This window comes from Amblyomma maculatum, chromosome 11, assembly GCF_055883805.1.
Source record: "Amblyomma maculatum isolate TAMU_Amacu chromosome 11, ASM5588380v1, whole genome shotgun sequence".
NCBI classification, from domain to species: domain Eukaryota; kingdom Metazoa; phylum Arthropoda; class Arachnida; order Ixodida; family Ixodidae; genus Amblyomma; species Amblyomma maculatum.
In genome coordinates, this window is record NC_139354.1 from 39,457,986 (window position 1) to 39,469,645 (window position 11,660).

An 11,660-nucleotide genomic window follows, 5' to 3' on the forward strand; every position below is an offset into this window, starting at 1 on the left:
CATCGTTTCGCAGAAATTATTTTTAACTTGCTGCCAAAATGCGCTTTTCTTGTTAAAACCAACTTCAAAAGATAACAAAAGCGGCTAATAAAGAAGGACCCCACTACGTATCCTTAGTTCTTTGAAAAGCCACCAGAGTATGTAAGCGCTGTCTATAAATTCAATCGTCTACATTCTTGAAGCAGGGATGTATATTGAAAAGGCATGTCCGTTGAACACTCTTCACAAGTTTCACCCCTGGCCCTAATCTGGCTGAGCTCTATGCTATATTCACTGTCTTGTATCATAATATTTCGATCAGCAGATAAGCATAACAAAGCTGTGGGCAATCAATGATGTTCTAGGGAAAATATCTGCGAGCCCAATGTTTACAGGGTGACGGCTTGATGCCCCAGGTTCATGAGCACCCTGTTGCATAGAAAATTCGCTTACGTTTTGGCCAGATGCCGCACACGCCTTCAGGAAAAAAGGACTGCTCGTTGTTAGTTCTTCACTCTATTTTAACTTCCGCAAAACAGTTTCAGATATGTACTGCAAATTTTTACGCCAATATGGCATTCATATGAGCCAATCCAATATTATTGAGTAGGCAAGAACTTAAGAAGCGAAGCTGTTTCACCAACTATGCAGAGCTGAACGAAGGAAAGCAGGCTCTGTGAGGAAGTGTACAAAGCGCATTGACCTCCATGAGAGCACATGACAGGACGAGACGACTTTTATCATCTTGGAGATTACGAACGCCAGAGTTGTGGTACGAGTCCCGTTACGGGGCTTAGAAGAAAAGCCCTTGGACCGTATATTTTTGACAAAGGCTGTACGTTCTCGTTGTTTCCTACATAGGCGTTTTGTCTTAGCTGGTACAAATGGGTGGCCATTCCTTTTCAGATGAGTCTTCATTTGTAATTATTTCGTCAGATTGAATTGGCTCGTAGAATACAACAGAATACGTTGTGACAATGAGCTAACCAATATCTGAAGAAAGCAAACGTCTCAGTAGACACATAAAGGAAAATGTTAATAGCGCAACAAAAATACACTCACAAATAGGCACAAATTGTTGTTGTTGTTGTTGTTGTCCAAATAACTTATGGCACATACCCACAGAGGGGGATCGGCCAAGAATTGGTTAGCAAACTCCAACTTCTTTCTCGGAACACCACATACAAACTTCTTCTTCAACATCCAAATGCTCCCACAAAGTCAGCCACATATGCATAGCAATTTTTGGCCAACCCTACCGACCAACATTTAACAGTCGACCTTCACAACTATACAGCGAGAGAGATGATTTACTAGTACAATCTGAACCAAGTCTTTTTATATACGATGCTTCTAGCAGCTCACGGGCAAGATTATCCCTGCTCCTGCCTAAAATGTTTCTGACTTTGTGGGAGCATTTGGATGTTGAAGAAGTTTGTATGTGGTGTTCCGAGATAGAAGTCCGATGTTGTACCTCGAGGCAATGTGAGGTTTCCATGACGCTCATGCGTTGTAGAATTCCTTCCCTCAATCTTTATTTATGTCGCTCTGGATTCACGCCGTCGAATCTTTGTGCGTCATGTAATGACGGGGAAACAATTGAACATTACATCCTCTCCTGCCACAGGTATGCTACTCAGAGAAGACATTATCTAGAAATACCTCTTACTCGCCTAGGATTGCCATTTACAGTTCCTGTCCTCCTCTTCTTTGGTGCAACCGTCAAAGGGTATGCCCTAAAACCGGTATGTGAATTACTTCATAATTATAATATTGCTACTGGAAGATTTGTGTGTTAGCGCTGATCTGTCTGAATTGTATTTTTTCTTCTTATTATTATTTTTAGTAATTTACAATTTTATTCCTTTTTTCATTGCTTTCTATTACATCGCCTCGAAATTTCAAGTTATTTCAGCAACACTAGCTCCTAATTATTAGGTTATCTATATCATACAGTCAAATCGACATTATCAGAGATATTATGTCACCTACAACGAATTCTGGCCAATCCCCCACTGTGGGTATGTGCCATTACAACGAGGGAGAAGAAGAAGAAGAAGAAGAAGAAGAAGAAGAAGAAGAAGAAGAAGAAGAAGAAGAAGAAAGAAGAAGGAGTCAGCACCTGTCCCCTGTGTCTTTTTGTGCCTATTTGTGAGTGTCTTTTTTGTTGCTCTATTAATCTTTTCCTTTATGTGAATATGCACCAACTAGCCCAGCAATCAGTTTTAATCGTCTCAGTAGAAGATATATGAGTGTAGCAGAAACTCGTATTAGGAAAGGTCCGCCGTGTATTAAGGCATAGCGGCTACGTGATTCCCATAGGAAACTTAGGTTGTGCCTGCGAGGCTCTACGACCGAATGAGAGAGCGGGTGACTGTGAGTGGAGGGTGAATAAAGAGAGGTTCCGTTTCTCGGTCCAGTCCGGTTTACTCGACTGCGGCCTAGATTCTTGTCGCACGTCTTCCCGCACAATATAGCGTTTTGTTAGCGCCTTCTACCGTTGGGGGTGTAGCTCAGATGATAGAGCGCTCGCTTAGCATGCGAGAGGTACTGGGATCGATACCCAGCACCTCCACTGATTTTTTTTCCCCAACATTCCGTAATACTGTGTCTGGGGGTGTAGCTCAGATGGTAGAGCGCTCGCTTAGCATGCGAGAGGTACTGGGATCGATACCCAGCACCTCCACATTTTTTATTCAATGCGGTCATTTCTTAAGCAAACCAATGTTCTGCAAGGGCAGCTTATTAACAGAACAAAAGCTTACTTTTCGATGTAGTTTGGAGGTTTTTATGCCCTACAAAAATGGACACAGCTTAAGCGTTGCCGGAACACCGCGCAAAGGATCCCTTATAGACATCTAAGTTCCAAACGGTGCGCACTGGGTGTGAGAAAAAAACATGATCTGTAATAGCCAAGGAAACCTTTGTGTAAGGGAAATTTATCGGGGGCAGAGGATCCCACATCACTGCCACAGGCTGAGTTCACTATCTCGGGGGTCTGAAAAACCAATGAAAATTCTATTGTATGAAGGTAACCTTGGAAGCAAAGGGGCCGCTTACTTGGCAAACAGTGACAGTTCGTCTTCTAAGGAGGCCCCAAGCAGCGAGTTCAGTTTAGATAAATGTTAAATATTATACAAAAGTGCATTTACTGGTCTGTACATAAGATTGCCATTTTGGATTGTAATAACGGTGTTCAAGTACACAAAACAATAATTCAGACTTTTATTATAGGGTACGCAACCGAGAACGCAATAAGAACGTTTTGCTATTGTGCAAAATTCTAGTTTAAAAAACGAAATCATAGTTGTGGACAAATCACAGTTCCTAATAGAGCATAAACTGCATTGATGTTTGAGTTCGCACACAAAGATTATTAGGGAATACAGATCAAGAGAAACGTTTAACGGATAAGGCATACACAGAAGCACTTCATGTCTTGTGATGAAACAAGAGCCCTCGCCAAAGATAATAACCATCGGATCGTCCGTCGAAATGTAATGGTGGACAGAGTTATGGTTAACACTTCTCGTGGGAAGGAGATGAAGAGTGAAAATCTGGAAACTGTCTTAACGGCCAGGGAACGTATTGGAAAAGAAAGGGCTTTATAGCAACCAGTAATCCGCACTGAAGTGAGCTCTTTCTCCTGTTCCGAAACAAGCCGCCATAAAAGAAACACTATATTTATACGTGTCGATAAGGCGCGCCAGCTTATCTCGACAACGTGGATCTCCATTAACACTTGGTTTTAATTAGCTATAGCCCCCAACTATCTTGTGCAGTGTTGGGAATAAGGCAAAAGCGAGGAAGAAAATATATAGGTCAAGCACATTCAATTGAAGAAGCCCGCAAAACCGGTTACTACCGGAATCTCGAGGGGCGTTCCAACGCAATACCATGATCATTTGCTCTCCCTTCGGGAATTGCGGCTACTGAAAATGCGTTTGGAGTTATTCCGATATTTTCGTCCAGGAGAGAGACACGGCCTTTGGGAGTCGGCGTAGGCAAGAGCTCAAGAATAATTTAGTCCAGGGGATTCATTCAGCATTGCGCTAATATCACATAGTCCAGGGGGTTCATTCAGCATTGCGCTAACATCACATTGTCCAGGGGGTTAATTCAGCATTGCGCTAATATCACACAGCACATAGGTGTTTATGCGTTGAGTTCGTTGGTTTTACCGTAGCCGCAGCGAGGAAGCAACAGTACAGTTTGAACTGTAAAAGCATTCGTAGAATGCGACATTGTGAAGCAGCGTCATTTGACGCATGATTTAACAAGCGATTAGGGGCTCACTAGAACGCGTACAACGCTTGAATATTCTTCACGCACTTGTTTTATAACGCGTCCTCTTGCTGTTACCTTTGAAGAGTCAAGTTATTTCTGAAAAAAAAAAAAAAAAGAAAAGAGACCAGCAACACGATTCGCGTAGAAACGTTAAAATCGGATCTTGAATGCTGTCTGGTCCCCACTGAAGTAAGTATGAAGGTTTGTGTGTTATCATAACTGTTTACCGCTACCTTGCAAAATGTAGCATGACATGAAGTTACGCCTTGATAAAAAACAGCATTTTCTGTTTACTTCCTAGAAAGGTCATTGAGAAGGTGTTGGGGAAAATTGGAAGTGTTGCTTTATTTCTTATTGTTAAAAAAAATTAAGGAAAGAGTTTCCTAGTGTTCACGTCGGCGCCGTGGCTTAGTTGGTTAAAGCGCCTGTCTAGTAAACAGGAGATCGTGAGTTCGAATCTCACCGGTGCCTTTTTACACTTTTTTTTTTCTTTTCGCACGTCGCAGTTCGTTAGCTGCATTCATCTCCTCGACTGGTCGTAAAAACGAGCGCAACCTACCATGGTTGTCGAACTCCGAGCTGCGTGCGGCCTCCTGTTCGACTTTTTCCTCTTATTCTTGCAATACATAATAGTAAAAAAGAACACTGCTCTCCCGTTCTTGTTTTTCTGCTTATAACTTATAACAATTTCTTCCTTTTCCACTTACCCCAAAAAGAATGCCGTTAAATCTCAGCAGTGCGTGAACAACATCGTCCTGATCACTATATTGGAACATGCAAAGAAGAGTGGTGGCGCCAGCAGCAATGGTTCTTAGTGTGTCCCTTCTGAGAAAGCGAGAACTCGGATAGCTTCTTTTATTAACAGGATAGGGTTAAATGGCGCGTTACACAAAATAACCACCACGTGCTTCGTGAGCTACAAATGACGTACACGGCGCTGATAGGTGGTGGCTGGGAACATGCAAGGTCGAAAATTAACTCTTCTAATGTTTTTGTGACTGTTTGCGATTGTTTTTGGACACTGAATGCTACTTCAAGATCTATTTGCAGATTTTTTTTCCCACTGTCCCCTCGTCCCATTGTAACGTGTGCGAGAGAATTCAACTTTCACATTTGAATCTTAAGGAGACCCCACAGTATGAGAAAGTTGACAGGGGCAGCCACCTCAGGTTGGTCGTTTGAGGTGGGAAGGTGGAATAAGAATCAACCTTCCAGTGCTCTTGGATGCGCAGTCAGGCACTCTAAATCTAGGCCACGAAGGCAAGTTCACACGACTTGGTTAAAGTGGGCCTTTATATGCAGGCTGGTAGCGTGCACTATCGCCTCATACACTTAAAGGCAGGGTTTAAGGGTAGACTGTAATGTTTCATTCCGGAAGTAAATGAATGAAGGATTTACCATTATTCTTCGCGAGCGAACGTTTTGCCGAGAATATGCAGTAACATAGTTCTCCCGCGCTGGAACTTAAACAGTGGCTCTCTCGGAGTCAGGAATGAACGTTTATCTAAATCAAAACATCAACTTACATCGAGCCACGTAGGTGTCACTGAATAACCCGAAAAAAAAAAAAATCACCGAAGTATAAAGAATATAAAATAGAATAAAGGCGACACCATTTTTTTAATTTTCCATGAAGGCCAAATACGTCTGACAAAATATTGCACCCAACCCTTCCTTTTGATTGTTTTCATAATGCTGTAACTTAAACTCCAAGTTCTGTTTCCATTGTGGTGACTTTTTCTTATTCAAAAAGTTATTTCAGTCGATGAGCGAAAGTATGAAGACTAATGAAAACAAACAAAGAAGGCTAGTGAAAAAAAAATGCAAATGTATTTAGCAGATCTAAGAGCTGGACGGAAACGCCATATGTGCGATAATAGATTCTTTACGTTTGAAATACTGAGAAATACTGGATTCAGTTCAGAATAGTAAAAGTTTTGACATCTCCGCACAAGATCTTGCTAGAGGGGTGTAAACGTAAACCATGCATGGAGCGGGAGATTCCAGACAGTCGGCAATAGGCTTTGGGATCAGCGATGTAGCAACTACTTCAACAGGCTTTTACAACAATAATTATCTTCAGGTCAAGCCACATGTTTTCGCTTAGCCGTCACCGCTACTAATCCTTCTCGTGACAGAGTGGCTTAGAGTAACTATCTCCATGCTGCAGGGCTCCACCACCGCACCTCTAAGAAAATGCAACTGCTCAGTCATATCTCGTCTACAGAGTGATCACCCTAAGTACTTCGTTAAGTATACCCCACCTTCCACTTTCCATGATGCTGCTCCAGTGGAAGCTCAAGATCGAGCTATAGCGATGATTTTAACTGTGTTTTTTACATTTCACAAATAATTATTGTGCAGCTTGAAAGAAAAGAGCAAATTTTATAAATGCTCTCAGTCTTCCAGCAGATGGAGCACATTTATATATAGATCCTTTAATATTTCTGCAAGAAACCATTAATACTTGCAAAATATAGTGGGCAAATTTGGTCTTCCTATTTACTCCTTGTTATTTGCGAGTAAAAAAAATATGTTGACCAAAAGAGCAAAACAAAAGAGCGAAATGATATATATATATTCCACTAATTAATAAAATTTTTTACTACCGTTGCAAGGTTCGTTGTGTTTGAAATGTAAAGCTCGTATTATGTCAACAGAGTATAGAGCTGATAAGGATTTCTCCCCAGTGGATCTTGCGAAGTGTCTATAAAGATTAGACAACCAGATGTATAGAGCTGTCTGGCATCTTTTATTTCTGGGAGAAACACCCAGAGCTGCTTCAAACCACAGGCGCTTTGTAAGAGGCTGCAAAGATTTTTAGACTGAGCAAACTAGCTACTGCTTCGAGTAGCCTTTACTGCAACGCTTACCTTAAGATAAAGTGACGAGTTTTTGCTGAGGTGTTGTCGCCGTTTTTTCTTCTGGACGGAGCCACTTCTGGCAGTCATAACCAGCTTCTTCACTGGTCAAGCTATGTTCTTTTCAGCCCAGTGATTGTGAAAATTGGAATAATATGCGTGCCTGTGGCTGTAATGAGAGGCATCATAAGACAACGCTTGTTGCTGCGAACGCCAACCCAGAACTGCGCTTCGAGCACTGAAAAAGTAGTATGAGAAAAAAAGGAGCTCGGACATTTCAATTTTTTTTTTCGCTACGTTTCGCAACTTTTTTAGTTAACGCTCTGTGCTGCTTGCCTTTCAATGACGCACAAGAATGTAGTTTCAACAGCGTACACTTGCTTACTGAGAGCAGTTAAGAAGCTTAATACTTTCACCCCCTGCGTTGCTTGCACCCTCAGACAATGAAGGATTAAGGAGTACTACTTAAACAATTCGGGCTGTTAAGGAGATTATTATACCGCTATGTCATCTGCTGCCTCATTTAAAAACTAAGGAGTGCTTCTTCACTAAAAAAGAAAAACGTCCGTCGAGCCGGATTCGAACCAGCGACCTATGGATGTCCGCAATGAGAAGTCCTCTACAGTCCACCGCTCTACCAACTGAGCTATCGACGGAACCTGCACTGACGCTCGAGTAGCCTCTGGCAATGTGCGCCGAACGCCTACATTAGCGAACATCAGACTTTTTTGAATGCGTGCCGCACAATAAATTGCTCCCTCACAGCTCGCGCGGTTTGTGCAGTTTGTGCAGCTTGGCGTAGTCTATTTTTCTCCACCAGGATAGTACTTGTGGAAGCGTTGTTTCTTTTCATGACTGCAAAGTCAGTCTGAGCCTCATTCTCTTGTCTCTCTGCAATTTCAGTACGATCCCTTCCTTCCATTCCTGTTCCATCGTCTGATAGAAAATTTATCTTGAACTAGCTGCCAAAATGCGCCTTTCGTGTAGAAACCAACTTAACTTCCAGAGGACACAAAAAACGGATAATAAGCAAGGACTCCACCATTTGTCATTAGCTCTATAAAGAGACTACAGAATTTGTAATCGCTGCCTATAGGTAGAGTCGCGTACAAGATTGAAACCGAGGTGTACATTGAGAAGACATACCCGTTGAACACTTTTAACGAGTTTCACCGCTGGTCTTATTTTGGTAACCAGTGGTTACGGCGCCCAACTACTGTGCCCAAGGATTTAAGTTTCAATTTTCAATTTCAATTTATTTTAATTTCCGATGTATACATGGTGAGGGTTCAATGACAAAACCCAGAAATTGTGGCTTGACATGCCCCTCGTCCCCTACATTGCAGGGCAGTAGGCAACATTCAAATTACTTACACAAGTAACATCGCGAAATGCAAACAAGGTTGTCAAAAAAAAAGAAAGACGACAGCTGGCACAGAATAAAAAAAAAAGGAAATAAAGTGCACAAAACAAATGATAACAAAAAATACAATTCATAGAAAAGCAGGTCTTTGGTTATTAGAAATAGGTCAACATTTTATGAAGCGACAAAGATAAGGAGCAAAAAAAAGCCCGATGAAATCTAAAATGCAGCCCATGCATCCAGTATACATCTACGGCATGCTCGAGATATATCAATTTTTGCAGCATGAAACTTGTGCAAAAGGCGGAGCAATGTGTTTGTAAAGCAGTGATAATCGCTTTGCCCAGACGAAGACAAGTCCACTTGTCGAAACGTTGGCTCGACCTCTGAGGCTTCCTCTCTTTACTCTTGTTCAGTGCTCCTTCATACCGTCTAAGCCATCTTCCTCCTTTCGTTCTACCTGTAAACCTATATGTTCTGTATATTGTGCGGCATGTTGGAATATGCCACAGTTCGCCGTGTCTGCTACAGAGTAAATGTGTAGATTTAGCGAAAGGTCTGCCGTGCCACGCAAATAATCGATATTTTGTTTTATATCCTTCCTATATCTTTCAACCAGCGTAGCATTATACATTTCAGATACTTTTATGGTATTCAATTCGCGTATCATCATGCGTATCATGTGTGCGTATTAGAATCGGATCGAATCCCGGCCACTTTTTTTTCTAGGCGAAAAGCAAGGCGCCCGTGTGCCGTGCGATGCCAGTGCACGTTAATGAATCCCAGAAGCCCGAAATTTGCGGAGTCCTTCCCTACGGCGCCTCTGATAGCCTGAGTCGCTTCGGGACTTTAAACCCCACAAACCAAAACCAAACCTATCTGGATAAACTCTATAGCATATTTAGTATCATGCTTCATAAGGCTTCATTGGATTGGTAAAACGTTTATTTGTGGCCTGCAGTAGAACGCGCGCTCGCGCGCGCTCGCTCCGGACAAGGCCTACGTCGTCCTCTGGGCACCGGCCGCGCGGCCTGGGTCCCCGCTCGCCGTGGCCGGCTCGCTGGTTCCCTGCCGGGCCAGCGCCTTGATGACCTGCTGGACGGCTCAGAGTTGTTCTTCTTGATTGTAGCTCCCTGCGGCTGCTGCCAGTCGCGGCGGGATTCTCCCAGACTTAGCTTCTTCCTGGTACTTGTTGCAATTCCACAGAATGTGTGCGAAGCCGGCCGTCTCCGTTCGGCACACTGCATTTGTCTGTCGGGTGCGTCTCGGGATACATTCTGTGCATCAGCGACGGGCTGGGGAGTTCGCCCGTCTGTAGCTGTCTGAATAAAACGGCTTGCTCTCGACTGAGCCCCGAGCAAGGGGGTGGCTCCAAAAAACATACCAAGGGAGGGCAGCCGATGATATTCTAGGGTCAATGTATGCTAGGCTAAAGTTTACAATGCGAAGCTTTGATGCCAGAGGCTCATAATCATTAGGTTGACCACAAAATTACATTTGCGTTTCGGCCAGATGCCACACCCGCCTTGAGGAAAAAGGGCTACTCGTTGATACTTCTCAGTATATTACCTTCGGTAAAAAAGTTTTAAATTAGTACCCAGATTTTTTAGCCAATATGGCGCATTCAAATCAGCCACTCCGAAAGTATTGAGTAGATACGACGCAAAACTGCTTGACCAACAATGCTGATGGGTACAAAGGAAGGCAGGCTTGGCGAGAAAGTGTACGAAGTGCACTGTCCTTCGCGAGAACACATGACTGGTTGGGGATGCCAAGACCAGGAACTACGTCCTTATAGTTTCCGTCATGGCAACTAACAGTCTGCTAAGACTGCCCAGACGTTAACCATTTCTTCTGGGGTAACTCCTCAATAGTAGTTGTTTCATCAGTTTGAATTACTCCCAAGAAAATCACCCAAACTGTTGTAAAAATGACTTAAACAATATGCTAAGAAAGTTAACGTCTAATTCGGTGAGTGTGGCGGAAACTTGAATGAGGAAAATTCGGCCATGTACGAAGGCATAGCGGCTACGTGACTCGCATAGGAAAAAGAAATTGTGCCTGTGAGGCTCTTGCGACCAAAGAAGAGAACTGGTGTCTGTGAGTGGAAAGAGAGTGAAAGGCAGTTCACTTGCCCTTTAGAATCCGGTTTACTCGGGTGCGGCCTAGATTTCTTGCGCAACTCTTCCCGCGCAATACGGCGTTTTGTTACCTTGCTGTACCGATGGGGGTGTAGCTCAGATGGTAGAGCGCTCGCTTAGCATGCGAGAGGTACTGGGATCGATACCCAGCACCTCCACAGTTTTATTGATTTTTTAAGGAAACCAACGTTTTATGAGAGTAGCCTTTAAGCATAAAATACCTTCTTTTCGATGCAGTTCGGATGTTTTGACGCACTACAAGAATGGCACAGCCCACGGCTTGCCAGAACAACGTCACTGAATCCCACATCGGCTTCTAAGTTCCAGACGATGCGCACTGGGTGTGAGAGAAAACGTTATTTGTAATAGCCAAGAAAACTTTTTACGAGGAAAATTTATTGAGTAGGAGGAATCCCAGATTATTGCCAAAGATTCAGTTCTCTACCTCGGGGGTCTGAAAAACCGCTGAATATTTCATCTTGTGGAGTTACCCTTGCAAGGAAAAGGGCCGCTTACTTGGCGAACCGAGACTGCTCGTCCTCTTAGGCGGCCCCAAGCTGTGAGTTCCGTTCAGCGAAATGTTAAATAATATACAAAGAAGAAAAATTAGTCTTTACAAAAGATTACCGTTTTTGGATTGTAATCACGTTATTCAAGTGCACGAAAAAATAATTCGCAGTTTTACTAAAGGGTATGCAATCGAGAGTGCAGGAACATTTTGCTACTGGGCAAAATTCTCGTTTAAAAAACGAAATCATAGTTGTGAACAAATCACCGCTGCTCATCGAGCATAAACTGCATTGCTGTTTGAGTCGGGGACCAAAGATTACGGGAAGAATAGAGACCATCAGAAACGTTGGACGGATAAAGCATACATACGCGAGCACTTCATGTCTGGAGATGAAACAAGAGTCCTCGCCAAAGATAACAATCGTACAGTCCGTCAAAATATATCTCTCTGCAAATTTGACAAATTTATCGTTAACACTTGTCGTGAGAGGAAGATGCAGAGTGAAAATCTGCAAACTG

General features: G+C 43.0%; 5 non-coding genes across 5 annotated transcripts; 4 read left to right on the forward strand and 1 right to left on the reverse strand.

The window, feature by feature from the left end:
* The first annotated feature begins 2,481 nt into the window (after window positions 1–2,481).
* Window positions 2,482–2,554, forward strand: TRNAA-AGC (transfer RNA alanine (anticodon AGC)). The gene has a single exon. It is a non-coding gene; the product is annotated as a tRNA-Ala (tRNA).
* A 38-nt stretch (window positions 2,555–2,592) lies between these two features.
* Window positions 2,593–2,665, forward strand: TRNAA-AGC (transfer RNA alanine (anticodon AGC)). The gene has a single exon. It is a non-coding gene; the product is annotated as a tRNA-Ala (tRNA).
* A 1,998-nt stretch (window positions 2,666–4,663) lies between these two features.
* On the forward strand, window positions 4,664–4,737 carry TRNAT-AGU (transfer RNA threonine (anticodon AGU)). Its single transcript has one exon. It is a non-coding gene; the product is annotated as a tRNA-Thr (tRNA).
* A 2,954-nt stretch (window positions 4,738–7,691) lies between these two features.
* Window positions 7,692–7,783, reverse strand: TRNAY-GUA (transfer RNA tyrosine (anticodon GUA)). Its single transcript is given in 2 exon segments — window positions 7,692–7,727; window positions 7,747–7,783. It is a non-coding gene; the product is annotated as a tRNA-Tyr (tRNA).
* Window positions 7,784–10,716: 2,933 nt separating this feature from the next.
* TRNAA-AGC (transfer RNA alanine (anticodon AGC)) lies at window positions 10,717–10,789 on the forward strand. The gene has a single exon. It is a non-coding gene; the product is annotated as a tRNA-Ala (tRNA).
* Window positions 10,790–11,660: the final 871 nt, after the last annotated feature.